The following is a 22,718-nucleotide window of genomic DNA, read 5'->3' on the forward strand; positions in this document are numbered from 1 at the left end:
CCTCTGTCAGAAGTGCCAACCTGGGGAAGTTGCAATGAGCAAGCATGGAGCAGAGCGATGAATTAACTTGACAACAGGAATTGCTGCTGATAAATCTCTTCAGAATTTGATCCATAAAGGTTTACTTCTCTGTGGTCCATGATAAGGGTGGCAGGTTTTGGAGTCTCCAGCAGCACGTGGCATGTGTTTCAGCTCAGAGGCATATCTGCTCTGCAAAGGAAAATCCCCACTGCACAGAACAGACAAAGTGAGCTCAGCTGCATGGGGAAATGGATCTGGAACTGCATTTAGAGGCAGTGATTTATATATAAATTATAAAGTGTGTCAATTCCGGACACCCATTTATATGGAGTTTGTCAGATCCATCTCTGGAACGTGTATTGCCTGCAGAAACCATCCGGAAAACCTAAGAGGCTGCCTTAAACCCCGGCGTGTGAAAGGCCCCAAACCAGGATTTAATGGATTAGTAAGGCTGAAAAGGACCATCGCAGTCATCTGGTTTTGCTTCCTGTGTAACACAGCTGAAGAACTTCACCCACTCATTTCAGCATCAAAGCTATAACTTCTGCTGAAGCTATTGCATAGCTTTAGAAAGACACTCATTCTTGATTTAGAGACTGAAAGCAATGCTCAATCCACCACATTCCTAAGCCAAATGTTCCAGCCATTAACTACTCTTGCTATTAAAAAGACACACTTTCAGGGCAACTTTATCTAGCACCAGCTTCATAGAGTCAGATCCTGCTCCGTCCTTCCTTGCTGTATTAAAGAGCAGGTTACAATCAGGTTTAAGTTGTGTGGACTGTCCTATGAATGTTTTCTCACACAGTCTTGGAAATACACCACCTGAGAAGATTTACGAAATTACAAATTAATTGAAAAATATAATTTGCAAGAGAATAACTCCCTCTCTTCTGATGAAAAACTTCTGCACATTTTTGTGTGTATATCTGTGTTTTATTTTGCTTTTATCCTGATGACTCTGAGATTATATGGATAAAGAGATACAGGTAAATATGTGTCACACAGATCTCTCCCCCAGAACATTAGTAGAAGCATAATTCTGTGCATCAAAGCACAGTCTGTGTCACATCCAGCACAGACACTGAACAATGTCCCTTTAGAAAGGGCAGAGGGTGAGAGTAGCTTTATGACACTATTGATTTATTCTGTGCCTGCAGTTAAAAACTATACCCAGACAGACAATAAAAATAACTGCTCTAACCATATAACAGCTTCCTGCTACTAAAATGGATTTTACACTTAAAGGCATGGAGGGCTTTTCTTTTTTTCCTTAAGTCTCAATTATGACTTTTTTCTGAATAAATGGAAATGAGAAATTGTCAGAACTGGTTTAATCCTGATGTTGTGCTTTTTCTCTGCTTGCCTCTGTGTTTAAGAAGTCCAGGTTTACTTTCCTGTTGCAAAGTTATAAGTACACTAGTAGGCACAGTAACCTGGTATTAATCAGACCAGATAATTTGGTGTACAACTTCTACATGTAGAAATGAGCAATGGGAGTGGTAGTTTGCAATGGATGTATCATAAGAAATAAAATTGATTATGGTCTTTATGGTTAACTGGATGAGCTAGGACTGAGGTTGTGACCTTAGATTTGAATGTTAAAATAATATCTAGAGCAGCAGAATCATCTCCTAGAAAACCTATCTTCATCCCAAGGACTCCATAGTTTTGCACACTGAGATTTGGGTAAGCTGCAAGTGCTTTGTTACACCAACACTGGTGTCTTAAGCAGGTTCCTAACAGGCTTCTATGGTAATTAGCCAGTTTCCCTGATAATAGGGAAGGAATCTTAAAAATGGAAGCCCTGGACTGTGTGGACATGAATGGATCAATGAAATGTTTTAAGACCATATAAGCCTCCCTTGAGGCCTTTATCAAGATTCCTGAAACTGCTGAAAGAAATGAAGATGGCACGGCAATCAGTCTGTGAGTTGGCACCAGAGGCAGCTGGAGAGGTCCTGTCTCTCTGTACTTGTCCTGTTAGGACAGTTTTGGCTACAAATGAAATGATCAGACCAGGGGATTTATTGATCTGAAACTTGGGCTTTTTTCAGATTTTTGTCAGCAGGGCCAGTTCATCAGTTCACAAAGCAGAACCCATAGGCACAGAGAGGACAGTGAGGAGGCACAAATGAAAGTCCAGAACAGAAGGGAAAATCCCAAACTATATGAAAGACAGTGTGAGACAGGATGAGATGATCAGGTACAGCAAGGAGAGATGTGCCTGTTTCTCTGCAGAATGGAAATGAGCAGCCTGGCTGTGTGGGGTCAGACAGTATAAGGAAGAGAGCATTGGGCTGGAAAAAAAAAATGCTCAGAAAAGGAAAAAAGAAAAGGAGGAGGAATCTACTATTCAAGAGTCATTCCCTTTCTATAGGTTTTATGATTTGGGAGATACTGCCTGAATGACACATTATGTGAGATATTGTAATGGGATCTCCTGTCCCTGGAGATGCTCTCAGAAATTAGATTATTACATGAGCATGGCTTTTATAAAAGTGAGCAAACATTGTAATAAATGAACTCAAAGAGTGAGAAAATCAAGATTAGACTCTTCACATTTGGCTGGGGGATTTTTTCCACTTACTTATGCTCTGTGATAAAGCTTAGATACATTAATTAACTTGCTTTAAAATTAACTTATTGAATATGTTTGGAAGATACATTTTTGTTTTAATCTGTAAAACATACAAATAGGAATGTTTACACAGAAAACAACCCTGTGGAAATCGTATATTTCCACCCCAGAGAGAGAAGACTTTTTTCAGCTTTGTTTTCACATGTCCTTTTGGTGGTTCTGGCATTGGAAACTTCACTTCTTGCAGTGGAGGTCACTGTCTGCTGAAACCCTCATGGGACATGACACTGAAAACAGGGGTCTGATTTCTCTGATTTTCATGTAATGGTCAACAGAAAATATCTAAGATGGAAGTTAAAATTTCCCTTTCAGCTACAGGGTCCATTGTTAATCTTCATTGCATCTCCAACTCCTCTGGACAAGACAGGATCTGGCCCTTAAATGTTTACACACAGCTCCTCCTTCACCCAGGATTTGTCACACAATTTCAAGAGCACAGTTTCCCAATGAATCACTCATCTCTGCTCCTTACACCTCACTTTCATTTTCATTACTTTTTGGGAGCATGATTGTTTCACAGCCTTTCAATCATCAGCCTCTTCTGAGGGTTCCAAATGTTTGAGCAGTTTCAAACACACGTGGTTTAGTGCTCAGCTCTCAGACCAGGGTGCTGTTTTTCCACACGGTGCTGTGCAAAGACATCACGGATGGTTCCCAAATCCCAGCTGTGAGGATGGCTGCTCTCCTCCTCCTTCCATGCCTGCATGGCTCAAGAGCAGCTCAGACAGGACCCAGCTTTAAATTGGGGTTTATGGCCCATTGTATAAGGTTTCACCAGAGCTTTGTCAGCCTGTGGTGAAATCTTCATCCCTGTGGCCGGGATGCTTAACTGTGAGAAGAATTTCTCTCTCAAAGTCCCAACAGCTCTGCAATGTTGGAAAAAATCTTTATGGGGGAGTGATCCCTTCTGGTGCTTTTCAAAGCCTGCTCTTCAGAGTAGCAGATATATTTATATTGGAGGTGGGTTGCTAAGTACAGTAACTACTCCACAGGAGCCAGGCACAACAAACCAGCTCCTGAGGTTTGATGCTGTGCTTGAGCACAGCTCCATGAGTGTGGATGGCTCCACAGCTCAATAATTGTGACAAAACATAAATTCTGAGTAGGGAATTATTTAAGGTAGCTGTGGTACCTGAGGGTTTGTGCAATGAAGATGCTCTGCAGGAGCTGCTAATGAAAACCCAGAATTAACAAATAGAGTGATGAGTTTTATCAGAGAAGGGAATCATTCTTGATATCTGCTGGTACAGGTCAGAACACTGGGTATGTCTTTGGTGACACAATAGATAATGAGTCATGGAATAACGAGTCATGGCCTAATTGAAGGGGAAAAGGTCACATCTTACCTGGTGTGGCCCCACACTGTAGATTTACTACACTTACGCAATGTGAGCACTCCAAAAACTCGTGCCAGAATCAAATTCTAGAATTTGTCAGGTTCTGGGATTTTATGCTACATCTAGGAGCTTGTTTCAGCATAGCTTTCTAGGGGATGAAGCAAATGCATTCTACTTCATCCATTCCCCCTAAAAGACCAGTGAAAGAGAAGAATATATGATGCATCTTCCTGCACTTCCAGACCAAAGTTTCATTTGGGAAAGAAACAGGCTGAACAGAAAAAACAGGAGGTAAAGCTGAGAGATCTGAGTGGCTGTGACTGTAACTTAGTGAGCTGGTCTTTGAGAAGTACTCTGTCCACTAGCTGGATGCCAATTGCCAAGAGATGCTATCAGTTGATTAAAACACAGCCTGCCAGCTTCCTGCTTGATAAAACTAAGTACAATCTGATTGGGAATTCTCAAATCCATTACAGAATGGCTAGTCCATCACTTAAATCAGCGTACACCACTTCCCCATGAATCATCAACATACTTTGGTAATATATTTGCAGCAGCTAAACCCTGACAAAACACTGACAGTTTGTCAAAAAAGGTCCCTGAGCTCCGGATCCTGCGGGTGGGAAATGGCAGGACCGTGAGGGTTTCCTGTTGTTCCCTGCTCAGCTGGGTGAAGGTCATTTCCTCTCCTCTCTCACGCAGAAGAAGCTGAACCCTCAACCTTTGAAGGTGTGTCTGTGAGCTCCCAGAAACAACAGCCAGTCCATGCAAGGAGCCCTCTCCTGCAGGGCCACGCTGACAAGGTAGGGTCACTCCTCAAAGAGGAGTTCTGGTTGCTACATTTGCCTCCTGGCAGGTAAATAAATTAATCCCATTCTTCAGAGGGAAAAAAAAAATAAAAATGACATGAACTATTATAAATCAGCCTTACCATTTATTTCTTCTGCATGCTGTAACAAGGCAGAAAAAAATACAAATAAAACAAAACCACCAAAAACATAACCCAGGGCTGCAGAGCCAGGCCAGCATTCCTGCACAGGAAGGAAGGGGCATGCTGCCAACCCACTACAGATAATCCACTAGCGGGTTGGAGTGCTTAAAAAAAGCCCTCTTTTGTTGGCTTTTTGGAGAGTTTTGTATCTGCTGAGTTGGAGGTGGGTGCCCAACCCTAGATACACATCAGTGTTTGAACATCAGCTGCAATGTATCCTTGATCATCCCAATCTGATAGATGGAAGTGTTATCCAAGGAATTGCTGTGGGATGCTTGCTAGCTAAATAAAAACACTGAAATACCAGAGGAACAAGTCAACCCCAGCAAAAACATAAAATCTTCATTCCTTAACAGAAATAAGATCTAAGAGGGGAACAAACCAATGCAAAATCTAAAGAAAGTGAGCAAATGCAATAAAATTTGGAGGCCATTTATTACTTATCAGGTAAGCAGTAGATTATAATGAAATAATGAAGCCAGAAAGATAAGTCTTAATCATATGAATTCTCAGATAATGCTTTGAGAGCTGGTGTTGTCCTCCAACTCCACCACTTCCCATCCATGTCCTTTCACATTTTCTCTCCATGTCCCTCCCTTGATTCTCCTTCTACTTCTTTTTTTTTTGGTTATAATTAAACATTGTAAGATCTACTTGTGAAATGTATGGATAATAAAACACTTCCTTGTAAAATGTCAATACATTATCTGGTGTAAAGTCAGTGTAACTCCATCTCTGGTCTCAATACATTTTATTTACAAGAATATGCATAAGCAGGAGACAAATATCTATTTGCACAGTTTCAAAAACATAAACTATAACATAAGGGGTTCTTTGTGCTCCCTTTTAAACTGCTGAGAGTTAGGGAAGTCACTCCAGAACTGAGACTCACTTGGAATAGGTGAAGTTAAGCAGAGATTCACAGGCACAGTTTCCTCATTTAAATTAACACAAAGTGAGAGGACAAAGAGGCTCCCAAAATTCTGTCCTTGTGGTTCAAATTTGAATATATGTTTTTAAAGCTGGCCAAGTAACTGAAATTAAACCTCATGTAATTAAGTTCCAGTAATTTGAACAGAAAGTAGTCCTGGGAAAGTTAGCAGGCTGGAAACACTATGGCAAAGAAGATATATTGGATTTTTTTTGTGCCATTCCTATTACATCAGAAGTCCACAAAGAAGAAATTTAGGGTAAATCAAGAGTTTTCAGTCTCTGTTGTGCAGACCCCAAATGTCCACGGACCAAACCACACAAGCAGCTGGTCGGGTGTGTTCCCACCTGAAGTTTTCAGTGTCTCTTCAAGTTTTCTGTACAGGACTGTGGGACTGCCCCAAAGTCTCCATCTTCAGGGGTGCTGCTGCCTTCTTCTCAAACTCATGTGGCTTTGCCTTCTGTTCCTTACACCCACCAGCAGTCCTGGCTTACCTCCTGCTGCTGCAGAAACTTTTGGCCTCCTCACGGTGCAGATTTATAAGCAGTGTGATCTCCTCTGCATCCAGGCGTCACCACTCCGGGTCTTCTGGGAGACTAAGGTTGGAAATTGGAAAAGGGATCACAAAAAGTGATAAAAGTAGAAGTAAAAAAGATCAGCAGCAAGGAGGAACAGCTACAGAAGACCGGGTAGTTACCAAATAAAAAGGATAATGAGCCAGAAGAAGCCTTGGTGAAAGAAAGAGGAGCAGTGGTTCAAGAGCTGCCAGTCACCAGCAGTAAGGGTGTCACATAAAGCAGTTGGCCCTCTCTAAAGCACAAGCCCCACTCCAGGCTGATATTGCAGCTCTGGGAAGTTTGGCATCCTTCCTCTTGCAAACAGTGTGACAGACACCCTGAAGGACTTTGTGGTGGTGTGGCTGCCCCTTGGATCAGAGCAGTGTGTCCCACCAAGCCCTGGTTTGCTTTTGGAGAGAACTCCCCACTGGCTCTCCTCTGGAAGGAATATGTTTGCATTGAAGCTGTTCTGCAGCTGGGCCAGTGCCCAACAAACGGAGGCAGCCAGGGGATTACTGCAAAACCACCCCAGATGGAGACACAAGTGTAGACAGAGCTGAAGCATAACCCAAGAGAAACAAGGCTACTGTCAGCTGCCTTAAATTCACTCAATATACCTGGGGGAAAACTGTTGGGAATTTAGAACATAAAAATGTTGAAAACAATCAGATTTTTTTTTTTATAACATACTGCTATTTTAGGACATATTGTATCTTCAACATTTGCACACACTTCAGCTAACATCAGTGTGATCTGTACTTAACACAGTGTGCCCAATGATGACTGAATTACTCAGGAGGAACTACAATTGATAAGACAATGATTTATGGACCTATTGTTTTCTAGGTTCTTGTAAATAATCCTAATTGGTGTTAATCATCTACCCTCTGCTTTGTGTTATCACCAAGCAAAGTACACTTCCTAAAGAAGCTATTTAGGGGCATAATCCTTCTGAAAGGCAAGACAGCTATTGACTTCCACAGGACCTGCAGAGAGGTGCTCAACCAGGGAAAACAACTCTGGAGTATGAGCAAAACACATCATGCTGTCCTTCCATGGTTGCATTGAAAAGTTTTCAATAAACTCACGGTAAGTTCAGTGTGTCCCAGTAATCCCCTCCACGTGGGCTTTGTGCAGTGACTGTCCAGCCTTTCTCCCAGCTCAGAAATGCACCACACAGGATGTTCATTTGCTGATGTTTGTTTACTGCCAGTGTGCAGCTCCTGCCTGCATCCCCTTGCCATAGGCTGGCTGTGTCAAACCTGACAAAGGCTGCTTTGGAAGAGCAGACACCTGTACCAGGACCTGGTGTTTTTCTGTCTCTGATTTTATTGTTGTGCCTGAAAAAGTGCTTTGATCTTCTGGTGCTTCACTGTTTGTCCCACCATGCCCTTGTCACAGGGGAGCTGTGGAACTCAAGACCCCCTTGCTTGCTGGTTTTAGGTGTAAGGTTTGGTGGGCTCAGTTTTAGCATACAGATGAGCTTGCTTTACCTTAACAGGTCTGCACTTTAAATAACACTTAAATAGCATTCTAGAGGGTGCAGTCACACACTGCTTGCTTACAGAAACTACAAGGAAACCAGACAGCTTTTCAATTTGTGTATCAAAGAGAAGGAGATTTACACATAAAAGGGTGAATTATTTTGATTTGTAGTTTTCAAGCCACTATACATTCTCCAACATAAGTGCTCCCTTGTCTCTGCTTTCTGATAGTTCATATCAGGTTCAGTGGCCTAGATTTTCAAAAGTGGTAATTTTGGAGGCCAATATTCCTCAGTGCCAACTCAAGGTGCCTTAAAGAGACCACATATTGTTAAGATACTCTGTATCTTTGGCAAATAGGGCCATTTTAGCATCTCTCAAACTTGACACCCCAAAGTGACAGTGTGAACAATCCTCAGGGGTGTCTTGGCCAGGAGAATAAAACTTTCGCCATCACACCATCCCTTCTACTGATGCTGGTCCTCACAGCATCATACACCCACCACCAATAAAGGTTCTTGCAGAGTCAACATCACCAGTCCTTTTTGACATTCTCAACCACCAAGCATCTTAAATAACCTACCAAAAGAGCTTATTTCCTCAGATCTTTCATCTTTTAAGTAGCTATCAGAGAAAAGTCTTCTAAGGAATGATGCTGGATAGCCAAAATCTAGCTATATGGTATTTAAGGAAGAGGAGGGGAGAAACCCTATTCCATTATCTGCATTATCCCGTTACCCTTGGATGTCTTCCATGTACTTGGAAGAGCAATGCCCCATTCTTGAGGCTTCACATTGCAGCCACTGCCTTTTTGGCAGAAGAAGGGTGGATGTGGCTCCCTTCAAAGTCAATCAATGTCACATCTTTAATCAATCTACAAGGTCACCACTGCACTTCCATCAAAAAAGGTTGGGTACAATTCTCGCTGAGTCCTGATTGTTTGTGGGGGACTCAGGTTGCAGTGGGTGTTGGAAACAGTCTTTTCTGGCCCTTACCTCAGCACATCTTCTATTCCTAGGCTCTTTGTAAGAGTTTAAGATCAAGTGAGAATTATACCCAAGACTCTGAGTTACAGTGGTGCAGGAGGATGTGTAGTGAAACCCCAAAATACACCAAAGTGACTTAGTTTTGTGTTTCTTTATGGCTGTGAAGATCTCCAGCTTTGCTGCAAGGTTCAGAAAGCTTAGGGAGCTTTTGTGTGAAGGCAGGTCACATTTTGAGCAAGCTTACAATGATTTTGAGTTTCACGTTACAATCATTTATGAAATGTCATTGTTCTTCTGGGATGTCTGTGAGTGGTCACAAAACAGAAGTCTATTGCATTTCAGGGGACTGTGGCTAGGAGGGAGGATCATGGTGTATCAAAACCACTCAAATTTGAAATCAGGACCTCTTACACAAAGACACCCATCAATACAAAACAATGAATCTGTTAAGCCAGAAAATTCTTCCCCCAAGCTGGAATAATTTGATTTCCATCCTGGCACAATTGAAGCAGGATCCAAAGCCCAGTAAAGTCAAGGGTAGAATTTCCATTGATTTCTGAGGAGCCTGGATCGGATCCTAGATCACATTGTCACACTGCAGCAAAACCCAGCCGTGTTGCAGTGCACCCACCTGCTCTCCAAAGTCTCAGCTCTGGCCGTTCAAATCCATTGCAGGTACAATCTAGGTTATTCCAGCATTTACTTGGTGCAAGGCTAAATAAATACTGTTTTATCAAAATCAGCAATACTGCTCCTCGTTAGTAAATCAGGCCAACTAATGCACACCTTTTATTAGGAGACAATTTGTCTCCTTAACTCAAAACCAAGTGTCAAAATCCCTATTCTATCAAGCAGACCAGTGCCCTCCTGCATCAGCTGTGAACTAGGGCTGGCTAAAGACGTACAGAAAAAGTGAATGAAGACCTTACAATGTTTTTTAATGAGCTACTTAGGTTTCTTTTACAATAATTCAACAAAATCTGGCTAGGTAAGGGATCAACAGCTTTTATGCATGCAAGAAAGAAAGAAGGGAAGAAGGAAAGCAAAAAGGAAGGCAGGCAAGAAGGGAGGAAGGAAGAAGGGAGGGGAGGAAGACCCTCTGTTTAATTTATTAATACTTCATATTGACAAGTCACAAAACCACAAAAACACAAAAGCCTCCTTTAACCTTTGCCTGTTCTCAACAAAATCACCCACCTACAAATTAAAATCTCCTCAGACATTGCTGAAATTACTTTCTTAGGCAGTTCTGTAATGTCAATTGTTCTGCACACTAAGAAAGTATTTCAAAAATAAGATGCAGTGTTTTCCTTTTGTGCAAATCAAACCAGAGGTCTATATCTGAGAGGAATTTCTGGGAAGAACAAATAATCATCCGTAGCCAGTACTAGAGTAGGTGCCCTAAACAAATCTCCAGAAGGAGCATAATGAGGCAATGATTTATTGTGTGCTATGCAAGTCTCACTGCTGTGAGTGTGTTGTAAGAACCAGAGAAAGGGAGAGGCAGTAATCATCCAGCCTCCTCCTCCTCCTCCTCCTCTTCCTCGTGTGTTTCTGGATGTTACTTGCTCAGGATACGAGTGTGACACCGAGACAGGGCTGCAGCCTTCCTGAGCCGCAGGACTGGAAAATGATCTTTGTGCTGCAACATTTTGTCTTGTATTTAAGGCACAGCCTCCCACCGCCTAAAAAGTAAATTTAAAAAACTGCATATGGATATTCTGAAACTTTGCACAAATATAAAATGTCATTCATGGTGGACACGTTACTGCTCGGTGTGTACCAAAAAAGAATTTTCAGGAATGTTGCCATCAGCAGATAGAATCCTGGATATTTCAGAATGAAGGGTAAAACTTCCCTTGGCTGCAAAAGGGACAGTATTTCACCTGTGAATTAGGGACTAAATACAGACTAGAAATTCTGCCTACAGAAATATTTGTAAGAAAATCTTGGTCCTGAAGAACTAGAATCAATTAAATGAGGAGCAGAAATATGCAATGTAACCAGCATTGCACCAATCAATACAAATCAACATGAGCCTGACCCTGTATGTGTTGTATTTGCAATTAGCTAGGCTTTTTTTACAATTTAAAATTCATTTGGGTTCTTGTACTGACTGGCAGGTTGCTTGCACTTATGCCCATATTCCTCCCAATTTCTCCAATTTAAAATACAAAAAAATCCCCACAACTAAGAATTAGTCTTCAAATGTGTTTGGTGAGTTATTTATCATAAATAAACATGGAAAAAATTACCTGCAGACTACTTGTGCTCAACTTCCCCCCTACCTCCCCCCTATCTCCCCCCCGCCCCAAAAGGCTAAATCAGTGAAATAAATTAATTGTTATGAATTATTCAGCTCTACCTGTGGCAATGAAAAATAGCAAGAGCATTAGGATTCTTCTTTGTGTACTAAGCCTCTAATTTATAGAGAATGCATATTAATAAAACACAGGATTTTCATCAATATTCAAGTCACTGGCTGCCTGACTATTTAATCTAAAATTACCAGCCAGCTCAAAACTCTTACTAGTTAATCATGTAATCTAAGCCATTCTGATATTGATGGTTAACATTAATTGCCCAACTGCCATTTATAAAAAACCTCTCCTACATCTTCCCTTTGCCTGTCAGAGAACCTTTGACACGTTTAACTTTTCAGGTAAGCTGGAGTAGCCCATTCAGCCTCTTCTCCAGCCCAAAATGTTTGTTTGCTTCATTCTCGTGAAAGGTCTCCTGTTGAGGTTTTGCTTTTGAACATAAACAGTAAAACCTGTCCTTCATTATAAGGATCTTTGATACGCTCCCCTCCTTCCGCAGATGTTCTGCAGGTGGAGAGAAGAACCAGCTGGATTTTGTTGCCTGCACAGATTGTGTTGTCCTTTACTATGGAAACAAAAGTGTTCAGATCAGGAAGGCAAAAACAATCTCATCCACCAGCCACGTACTCTACAGAGCGCTGCAGACCACAGATCTCCTCCCCCAAACCTGACTTCACACTCCAAAGGGGATGGCTGGCAAAGAGCAGTGACACCTTCAGACCTTGCCAGCTTCTGCTGCATGACCTGCTCTGCACAAATCAAGGTGAAATGTAAGAACTGGGGGGAAATTCTCATGTGATAAAACTTAGCTAAAGTTTAGGCTCAAACTCCCAAACTTGATCATTTTGGCAGTGACATCTTCCTAAAGCAATACACCTGAGCCTGTCTTGGTACTTATCATCTGATTTTTTTCTGTTCTTATTTCTGTTTATTAACTTAATCAAATTAAAGTTAAAAAAAATACAGAAAAAGCCAAAACCCCACAAGCAAACAGAAACCTTTCAGTTATTCTAACCAAAAAGTTAGGATCCTGGAAGTTAACTGCAAATTAGCAAAACTGCAAAGAACTCACCGTAGCAGAAAGTTCAAACTACAAATATATCGAGTCATGCAAGTGTTACTGTATAATAAAAAAAGGATTTTGAAAAACAAAATTCTTACCCCTTTCAAATGACAACCTCATGTCATTCAAACTGATATTTAAGTATCATGGAAAAATTTTGCAAAAAGTGTTGGGGGGGTTGGACGGGGGTTTTGAGTAAAGGACATTGTTATCTCTAGATACAGTAATTCTCTGGATTGAGAGAAATTGCTTGCATTTTATGATTTTGCCCCTATGGAATCCAGAAACTACCAAGAAGCTAACAAATGTATGTTCCCATGAAGAGAGGGCTGCTGAGCAATACCTGGTCAGATAATACACGGGGTGTTGTTTCTACTCCCTGACTACTCCGAAGCAAAATCACCCTCCTGGCCTTGAGACTTATGGAAAGGACCCCATCAGCCATCACAGCCGTGTCAATAAGAACTTGAACCTGGACATTTGCAGAACGCAAACACTCGGTGTGCAGTGGCAGTGTCTCCCAACCCGTTTCAAAATTCCAGTAAATATTTGTGGAGGATGTTTTGCAGCCCTCGCGCAGGTCCCGCCGGCGGCTCAGCGCAGTGAGCTCCGAGCTGCCGAGAGGTAACAAGGCGCTGACAGCAAGGAGAGAATGATGACTGCACAGCGAAACACGGCCTCAGAACAAGCAAAGACTAAATAAACTCTCAGCATACCTCGGTAATTCTTTGTGGCACAAAAAGTGGCTTGGGCCTTGTCTGAACTGGGATTTTACCTAAGTTGGAAAACCATGCTTAAATTAAATTTAAAGACCATTCTTCTTTAAAGCACTTCTACAATGCTTTGGCTGGACAGTGTGTTTTTCTAACCAATGTTTACATAGTTTGACCCATTTTCACTTCTTTGCTTTAACTGAAACTATTAATTAAGCTATTTAAAAATTAAATTGAGTATATGCCTGCTTTGGACTGGATCTCAGGCTTCATTTAATTGTTGGTTCTTGTCCTGAGTTTGGCTGTGAGGGTGTGTGAATCTGTCTCCATTTGGAAATGAACACAAAATTACAAATATATTTCACACAGACTACAAGATTGAGTAAAATACTGAGGACATGCCCTGCTTTAATTGTTTTAATTATTTGGAATATATCCCCATGATATTGAAAAATTACATCTGCAAGAAACATGGTGACATGAGTCCAGTGTGGCTCACTGTGGAAAACTGTACAATTTCAAACAGCTGAGCTGGCATTAGAGATATAAAACAAAGTTTGATTTTTGTGAGCACAAAAACAGTCACACATCACATTTCTTGTGACTTATATGCCACAATCATGCTGGATTTTTGAGTGGAAAAGATGACTAGAAATTAATGAAAAGGGGTCATCTCTATTTTTCTATTTGCAACTAAAATAATTCTCCCATAGAGGGGCCAATGTGAAAACCAAAGTCTGATTTAGATTTTCCTATTGAATGGCTTTTCTACACAGAAATCTCATGAAGACACACTGATTCTTTAAACTTCACTGTTGATGCTGAAATTATGCTGTGTGTCAAAATTACATCAAACAACTGCACTTATTTCCACCAGAAAAATTTGATTATTTCACTCTCATTTGCATTACATTTTTTCCCCACTATAATGCTGACTTGGTAATTCCCTTAGGTCTGGACACCTCCAAGTAGACTTTTGCAGTAGAAAGAAAGCTTTCATTATATTTCATAATTTTTTTTTCCTCCTTGATTTGAATGTTATAATTGGATTGGAGAGATATTTGTTGCGAAGTTCATGTTTTGCCAGGTTCCACGAGCAGCATCTTTTAATTTCTCTCTTTTCAATGAACCTTTTGACTTGATAAAAGTGGCTCTAAGGTATTTTTACAAAAGAGGCCAACAGAGCCAGTTCATTTTAAACCCTTCTCTTTAAAGTATCTCATTTCCTCACTATTTCTTAATAGAGGCACTATCCTGCAATGTCATAAAGAATGCTGCAGTTGACTTCAGTGGGATCAGGATCACTCTGTACTGTAATTAGTTCTATATTTCAAAATATTAGAGGTCATTTTCTTTTTTTATCTGAGAAAAGAAAACATTTGGAAAAAAAAGGCTTTCAAGTGTCACTGTCAGTAGAATACTAAAAATAAGTTGCAGGCATTCCAGTTGCTACAATTTATGTTTCTAATGAAATTTTCCTCTTCTCATTTACTGCAAATTTTTAATGTAAGCTTTTACAGGCATTGATTCAGTATCTTTAATCTTCCACCAATATTAGATAGAAATGGAACTAACTAGGGAAAATCTATCTGGTTATAAAGCACAGTGTCTATAAAGTTGTTCGGTTCATCCAAAACTGCTTTTTTTTTCCCAGCGGGTTGGATAGGATAAAATTATATTTTGAAATACTGTTAATACTATTCGGAGATTAATACACTTGTAATTAATAATAAGTTTAAAATATTATGATGCCTCTGGAGAAATCAAAGGATTCAATGTCAATCACCCTGATTACCAGCACTGGGCAAGATCCCACAGTGCCAAGTTCTGGTTCTTTTAATTGCATTCAGTAGCAAAAGCTACTTAGACTGGTAACAAAATTCAGCTCCAGCCCAGACCAGGGAGGGAGCACATAATTTCCAGCTACTCATTTAGATGGGATCTGTCATGGTTTGCATGAGCAAAGGCCTGGGAGCCAGTCTCACAGGGAGAAAATAGCTGAGCACCCACACCCCGGGTCGTGGCCTCTCCGTCCTTCCCTGTGCCGAGGGCTTGCCGCAGGCTCTGCCAGCACCACACTCCCTGTTTTGCAAAGAGGGCTGTGCTGCTTCACTGGGAGCTGTCAGGCTCCATCCCCTGCCCCAGGCTCCTCTCCCCAGTCCCATAAACACCCCGGAGCAGACACCCTTTGTCCACAGAGTCTATTTATAAAACCCCACTTCCAACATGTTTCGGCTGGTGTAGGTCAGCTCCACGGCTCCAATTATGGCAGCCAAGCTGTGCAGCAGGAAGGTGCAGCACCCGAAAAAGTGGTTCAGGGCCAGTAACAACTTGACCCCGAGCAGCTCCAGCAGAGCAGCATGTCTGACCATGCCCTTGGAGCGGGGCAAAAACGTGCTTTTCCCTCATGACCATCCTGTCAGTGCTAAAAATATAATGCACTCCAACCCTGCAAAGAGCTCGAGTGTGCCTTATGGACAGTCCCTTTAAAATCCACAGGTCTGTAAGGCAGAATGAAATCCCGCACCCACTGAAGTGAATGGAAAAACTCTCCTGCCCTGCAGGATGCCCGGAGTTGCTTCCCAGGGCAGGAAAGTTAAGAACATGTGCAAGACATTGGCAGGACAAGAGACCTATTTTTGGACACTGCTTATTCTAGGTATTCCTACCGTTCCCATTAACAGTGTCCCAGAACACATGGGAATCATTCATGCATTTGTTAATCTTGAAATGAGAAATGAAGGTTGCCCAAATTCCCCAGATGAGGAACAGCAGCAGAGGTGGGTCTGTCTGCTCGGGGGCTGTTCCCACAAACAGAGTCTGGCTGGGATATGGAAACACCATGCAGCCCACAGCAGCAGGGCATGGGGATAGAGATCCTGGACACCTCCTCTGCCATAAATGCCCTTGTATTTACCCTTTCCAAACCCTCTGCACAGGCAGTAACAGATGAGCCTTGTCAGATACCCAACAGTGTCTGCAGCTGCCACACATGGACTTGCACATCCCTGTGGGAAAGCAGTGTGCATCCCTGCTTTGCTGGTGAGACCTGACCTGTGTGCTCCCCACTCCACTTCTCATCATGCACAATTTCATGGCTGGGATGCACAGGAAGGTCCTGCCAGGATACAGCTGGTTAGTTCACACCCTTCCCAGGGCTTTATCCAGCAGCACATGCCAGTCTCCAGACAGAAAGGTCTCTGCTGTTTCCAACAGTGGATTAAAGTGCTCCTTCTGCACTGGCCAGTGTGGTCCAGAGCAGCGGGGAGGTGAGTATCCCACATGGCTATGGCCATGACTTGGCACATAAAGCACCCCAGACATGCACAGCCATCCTCACCATCTGCCCTGGGCACCGGGGAGACTTAGGGGCTACATGTACATGCACGTGCATCTTTTCTCCTCCATCTCATCTATATCTGGCAGAGGGAAGGAGTGTGATCTCCTGACAGTGTGAGAAAAAGTCTCTATTTATTCTGTCTGGAAGGGCGTTGTGTGCAGTGAGAGCATCTCAGCTCACGTGTGTGCTCACAGGAGACATCATTTGGGGTGCTGACAGAAGAGCCATGGGGGGTTACCCACCGACCACAGCCAGCAGAAGGAGGAATGACTTCAAAACCACCATACCCTCTTCCAGCACCCTAATACTGTCCAGAAGAGCCAGGGCTGAGTTTCAGTGGGCTGGAGGTGTGGGCACAGGCTCCCTTCTGCTGACTCGACTGAGCCCCAGGGCCCCTCGGGGCTGGCGGCGACAGGGGCACTTCTGTCAGCACTCTGCAGAAACAAGTTAATTGACATATGCTAACACACTGTTAAACATAACAGTGTCGTGTTTAAAAATATACTAGCTGGTTGGATCAAATGCATTTTAAAACATGCCTGCTTTTTTTTTTTTTTTTTCCTGAAAAGGATGAGGTTTTGGTTAATATGTGCTAGTAAAAACATTTTTGAAGATGGTTGAGATGCAGGAGAATGTGAGAGCAAGAGCAAGTGTCCTTTGGCCAAGTATAGTCTGCAGGGAAAGTTAACTTAAAAAACAGGTTTTCCCTGATAATGTTAATTTGTTTACATTGTCCAGTTCACAGGATTTCAACATGAACATGCAGCAAAATGTCTGTGTGCAGCATAATACCCATGTAATCCATCCTCAGTGTTTGTAAATTCAGCCCTAAGGCAGCACCGCAATAAACACCATAATCGTGTAATACGATAATAACAACTCCCCAAAAGCATTACTACTCTTCCTGTCAATACAGGTATCTCTTTAATGACATGCTAAAACTGAAACCAGAATTAAAATCAAGATGTTGTTTTGTGTCTTTAGCTATAGTTGTAATGTACATCCAGAGAGAGGACTATTCCCTCTGAGTGAAAGGAAGCCAGTTTCTGACTCTATCCACTTTTCTTTCTGTAAATTGCTACTGCTGGAAAATACACAAATCTTTCCTCCTTGCTCGCTCTTCTGCTGTGGGCTGGTCCTCCAGCACTCTTCAGCCCAAGGATTCTACAAAGCTAAAAGCTGCAATAGCTTTTTACTTCTAGTTTGAAGCCAGGATCTTCAGCCACACAATCACTTCCAGTGAAGCTCTCCACACCATCACAAGGGCAGAGAGTGTGATTTTGGCTGGTGGATGAAATAGCAAGTGCAAGAGAACACTAATAGACAAAAGACTTTCTTTCCATGCAAATGTACTGTGGGACAGCAAATGGAAAATGGAATAGCAAAATCTAGGTCAGTGAAAAGCTTATGGTATGAAGACACAATAAGCAGAATTGCCTCTAAATATAACAAATACTTACTCAGGTTTTTACCAAAAGCATTGAGGGTTCTTTAAACAATAATGCTGGGGCCTGATTTGTAAATCTGCATGTTCAAATATCATGGTGCAAAATGAAGTCAAGATTAAAAAATGAAACAATACATCAAGTGCCTGGCAATGAATGTACACGAATATATGCTGTGGTCATCTGTAATCTGTGCCCGAGTCAGTGTAATTGGAGAGCTGTACGAGGGGCTTTCAATCAGGCTTTGGGGACAACGCTGAGACACATCTCTGGGCTGAAGTCACAGGGGCTACAGAGAATTTGCACCAATGCTGCTCAGAGATGACATTTCTGTTAGAATAAGTGAGGGTATTTTGAGGTTTACGTTGCATTCTATGCACAGAGTTTAAAGCACAGGAGAAATTAAGACAAAGATACCTAAGGAGGTGAAAGGAACCTGCGGGGCACTTGAAAGCAAACCCATCATTACAGAGATACCTGGGCCAGGGTGTCCCCAGCCCCAAGTGCTGCTGCCAGGTGCAGTGGCAACCTCTGTGCTCAGGAATGTCTTGTCCAGGGACTCCAGGGATGGACACTTCATCACAGAGCTGGGGCCAAGATGACCTTGGTCATTTGAGCTTGGACTCAATGATGTGAGAGGTCTTTTTCAACCTAAGTGATTTGGTTATTCTGTGTGCTGCAGCCCAATACCTTGGCCCTGTGTATCTGTGAGATGTGGAAGAGGAAGGAAGACTGAGGTTGGAGCTTAGAGAAGTTTGAACAGATTCTCTCAGTAGTAGCTGCTACCAGAAAGAGAAAGGAGAAAAAAGAAAGGAAAAAGCTGAGGCTGAACACTTATTCCAGGTTCCTGCCCTTACCATACCGTGCATAAGAGATCAGAGGGCTGTCCTGCCTCTGCCCTGGGCCAGATGCTCCTGGTGAGAGGATCTGGTGAAAATTTGTAAAGTCCTCTGGCTATGTTATTCTCCAGAGGAGATGATATTATAAGATTTTTTAAAAGAGCAAGCAAGAAAAAAGCCCGCAAGCTTATGAACTTCCTTGATCTGAAGCTCCACAAATTCTTTCCATGGTTTTGGTACAGCACCTTATGTGCAGGGTGGAAGGGAAAGCTATTGAGTGTTGAATTACAGAGGGAAAAAACATCTCAAATTCCTTACTATTTATACTCACAACTTTCCCAAATCACTATACACAAATCCCCTAGCCTCAGCTGAACTGCTCACGGGTTACAGGGCCAAGAAAGAGGTGGAGCCTTCATGGCTCACTCTAAGCCTTTCAGTAACTAGAAATTCCTAAAAAAATGAAAGCAATGAAAGTTACCATGCCAGGCAGAGAAATTCAACCTCTACAGTGCCCCACAAGAACAGAATTAATATACAAGACAGTAGGAGGTTGCTTTCATAACAGGGAGCATAGGCTGCTTATTTGTGAGAAGTTTTCTGGGACTACCTTCATTGTTAAGCTGAGGCTGACACTGGGTACAGAGAGACAGAAATTTGACAAAAGCATTGAGTGATTGGGGGTATTTGAGAAAAAAATCTATTCTGGTAGTCCAGACACTAGGCTGGGACTTGTTAAGTTGTGAACTTGTTAAATTCCAGCTCCACCAACGGCTTCCTGCATGACAAGAAACCAAGAACCTATTTCTGCTGGTACAAATTCTCCTTGACTTTCAGAGACACCAAGGCCTTCATGTGGCAGCTCCTCACCCATAAAGCTGTTTGAGGATCTGCTTCCCCTCCTGCACATGAGCTCCACCAAACACCCTTGGGATGTAAAAGTAAATCAGGGGACAGAGAGGGCTTTAACCTCATGGAACAGCTCCAGGTGCAAGCCCAGAGAGTCATCTTTGCAAAGTGCTTCTCCACATCCCCACACAAGCCTACTTTTGGGATGGCTTAAAGCCTTATTTGACTTTTTAAATTCCTTTTGCCTCTCCTATAACCAGTGAAGTGGATGGCTTTGAGATTTTCATTTCTTGTCATTAATTATGGTGTTTCTTTGTTTTGCCAAAGTTTCATTAATTGCTTTTAGCCCAAACAGTGAATTAAATTAGGAACACACATTTTCACTTTGGTTTCTGGACTATTTTCACTTCATGGCTTTCAAGTTTTAGCAAATGTTCTTATTTTTGGATTTTCATCATTGAACAGGGCAATAGAGACATTAAAGTAAGAAATATGCTAATTGGACTATATAATAAATGTAAAAGTTATGAGAACTCTCTAATCACATGAGATTTGGAGGCTCCCACCTCTACCCTAATTAAAAATCTCAGTCCTATATGATCTAGCATGAGGCTCACCAATACTGCTCACAAGTACCACGTGCAAGAATGAAGCACCCCATGGGGTCCTTCAGAGGGACAAATGGCATCTTCCATGAGCAAATTTCAGGTCCTAAACTGCAGCCATTTTACAAGAAGGAGCCAGGAAACTCCACCAACAGAAGCAGGGATGTGGGCTCCAGGGCTGTATCTGGGTCCCAAGGAGGACACATGAGATCCTCAAGAGGATTGAAAGGAAAAACCCCATGGAGTGATCCAGTAGGGTGGTTTCTGTCCTGGTATCTCTCCAAGAGGATTCCTGGAGGGTAATGGTCTTACAGCTCAAACTTTTTACAAACTATCTACTAACCAAAAAGTCTGCAGCCAAGAAGAGCACTGATGGCCAGGGAAATAGCTGCTCTCCCACCTTCCCCATGCAGGAGGGATGGACCTGAGCTCACAGCTTTGCTGCATGCACAAGGTGCCAGTGGAGCCAGTGGGCCTCAATGAAATGTGCAGCCATTGAACTCTGTTATGTTTATCCATGACCAAGTGTTTTTTAAACACTGACTGTTGAATTACCCAAAAAGCACCTTAGCCAACACACTCTCAGATTTCCAACTGATAGCCCTTAAAAATAGAGTTTTGCCCCTGTTAAACAAGCAACTATAACATTACTAGAGGTCTGGAGCCTTTTGTGCTGAGCTTCGACCTACAGCAGTATTTCCCTGCTAGAAAAAAGCAGGCTGGAGTCGGTGACATAACACCAAATATACAGATGGGACCACACTATAATTAGCAAGGGAATGTCATTCCTGCCATCTTTGCTTCGTTTGTAACTGTGCCTGTAAGCTCTGGGGAATGGTGTGCATTTCACACAGTCTGCACAAGAACGAGGATTGCCAACTGTCCCAGTTCTGCTGGGATACCCTTGGTCCTCTGACCCGAGGCTTGCAGAGATGCCAGCAGTGCCTCCAGAGAGCGGTGCCCCTCGCCAGGCCACTGCCATGACCCCTGCGCCCAGGGCAGAGGGGAGGGATTTCTCTGCATGGCAGCAACAACTCAGCACCCTCTAAAACACCACATGCTCCCATCCAGAGGAGCACTGCCCATTGCTCCTTGAGAGGCTTCTTCACACAGACCCAAAGACATCCTTATGCCCATCACCAAGCCAAATGAGCAGCCTGGGCCTAGCAAGAGAGACCAATAACTCTGTTCCCTTCCACACTCAGCCTCCTCCCAGGAGGGAGAGGATTTATTCAGAGCAAATATGGGGATTTTCACTGGAGCTGTGCTTTTCAGCATCTAACCACTATTTTTAAATCTCTCTATTTGTTCCAGTAAAACACCAAATCAATGTTTAAGGTTTTACTGCTCACTTTAAACACTCTCAATAATGTTAAGTCCAGTTGTCTTTTGAACACTTTGTCATCCTCTACAGGCACTTAGATGAAAAACTTACTGTTGGCTTTGCTCTGCCTGTGCAGTCAGGCAAATTTGTTTTTTCACCAGGCTGCACAGACTGGCGAAACCAGCCAGGAGAGCAAACAAATCCATAATGTAACATGTTCCTTGTCTTACTCATAAAATTCAACTCAGCTTATTCGAGGAGGCCAATTCATCCTACTGAGTCCAAGGGGACCATACCTCTGAAGGTCTCAAAGCATGTTAAAAACACTAAGTTGTACAGATTTCTAACCTTAGGGATTTTCAACAGAACATACCCCTGTGATCATCTCATCAGAGTCTTCTTCATGACACATAAATAATTTCCCTCTGTATTTCTTGCGCAAACCCTGAATTTTGAGATAAAGTAGAGCACATTTTTCTGGTAAGGACTTCAGCCTTGATGAAAAACTTCAAATGATGCTCAAAAGCACCGCACTGGATCCTTATGTCAAGGATTTCCTGATTTTTTATTTTTTTTTTTTTTTGTCATGAAAAATCCACCACCACAAGTCCTCTCACAGTGCCACCGTATTAAGCGTAGAGGTGGGTAAACTGAGGGGTGGAAGAGTCAGGACTTCCCCAAGGTTACAGCAATATCCAAGTGTGTTTTCCCACTGTTATTTTCATTTAGGTTCAGAGTGCTGCTGGAAGGGCTGTCTGGTGTGAGCTGCCTGTCCCTGCTGTCACCTTCCCTCTGCCCCAGCCCATGTCACTGCTCCCTGCACAGCCCCAGGGGAGAGAGGCACCCCCAGCCCCCACCTGCACCCCCAGGCTGTGCTCCAGAGCCCCTGAGTCCTGCCCCGTTTGTGGCAGAGGAATCAGGCAGCTCCTGCTGTGAGCTGGAGCCAGAGTCCAGGAGACTGGAGACCTGGGGTCTGCTCACAGCTCTGCCACTGAATTTTTGCGGATCTGTAGGGAAATCACTTATTTCCTCGGGATTTCCCTATAAATTTGACAGAGTGCCTTGAGATTCCCCAAGGAAAGGCACTGTTCAAGTACAAAGCTTAATTATGATTGTTATAATATAGTCATGCCACTAATTCCCACTAAGAACTGCAAATCGCTCCCATTCCGCTCCTCCATCCCCCATGCTTGACAGTGCGGGTGGACAATTAATTCCTCAAAAAGGAATATATTAAACACATGTGAAATCTTTTTTATTCGCAGGACATC

The 22,718-nt window shown here is 42.6% G+C and overlaps 1 protein-coding gene across 2 annotated transcripts in view; it reads right to left on the bottom strand.

Moving 5' to 3' along the window:
* Positions 1-22,718, bottom strand: part of MAF (MAF bZIP transcription factor) — a 189,925-nt gene that overhangs the window by 121,470 nt on the left and 45,737 nt on the right. Inside the window, exon 3 of one of the 2 annotated variants that reach the window (XM_058846202.1) lies at positions 5,725-6,517. The exons of the other annotated variant lie outside the window; for it this stretch is intronic. The gene's annotated coding sequence lies outside the window, so the exon portion shown is untranslated. Of the gene's footprint in view, positions 1-5,724; positions 6,518-22,718 lie in introns of those variants that run through there. 2 annotated transcript variants of the gene reach the window in all.

This window comes from Poecile atricapillus, chromosome 10, assembly GCF_030490865.1.
Source record: "Poecile atricapillus isolate bPoeAtr1 chromosome 10, bPoeAtr1.hap1, whole genome shotgun sequence".
NCBI lineage: Eukaryota > Metazoa > Chordata > Aves > Passeriformes > Paridae > Poecile > Poecile atricapillus.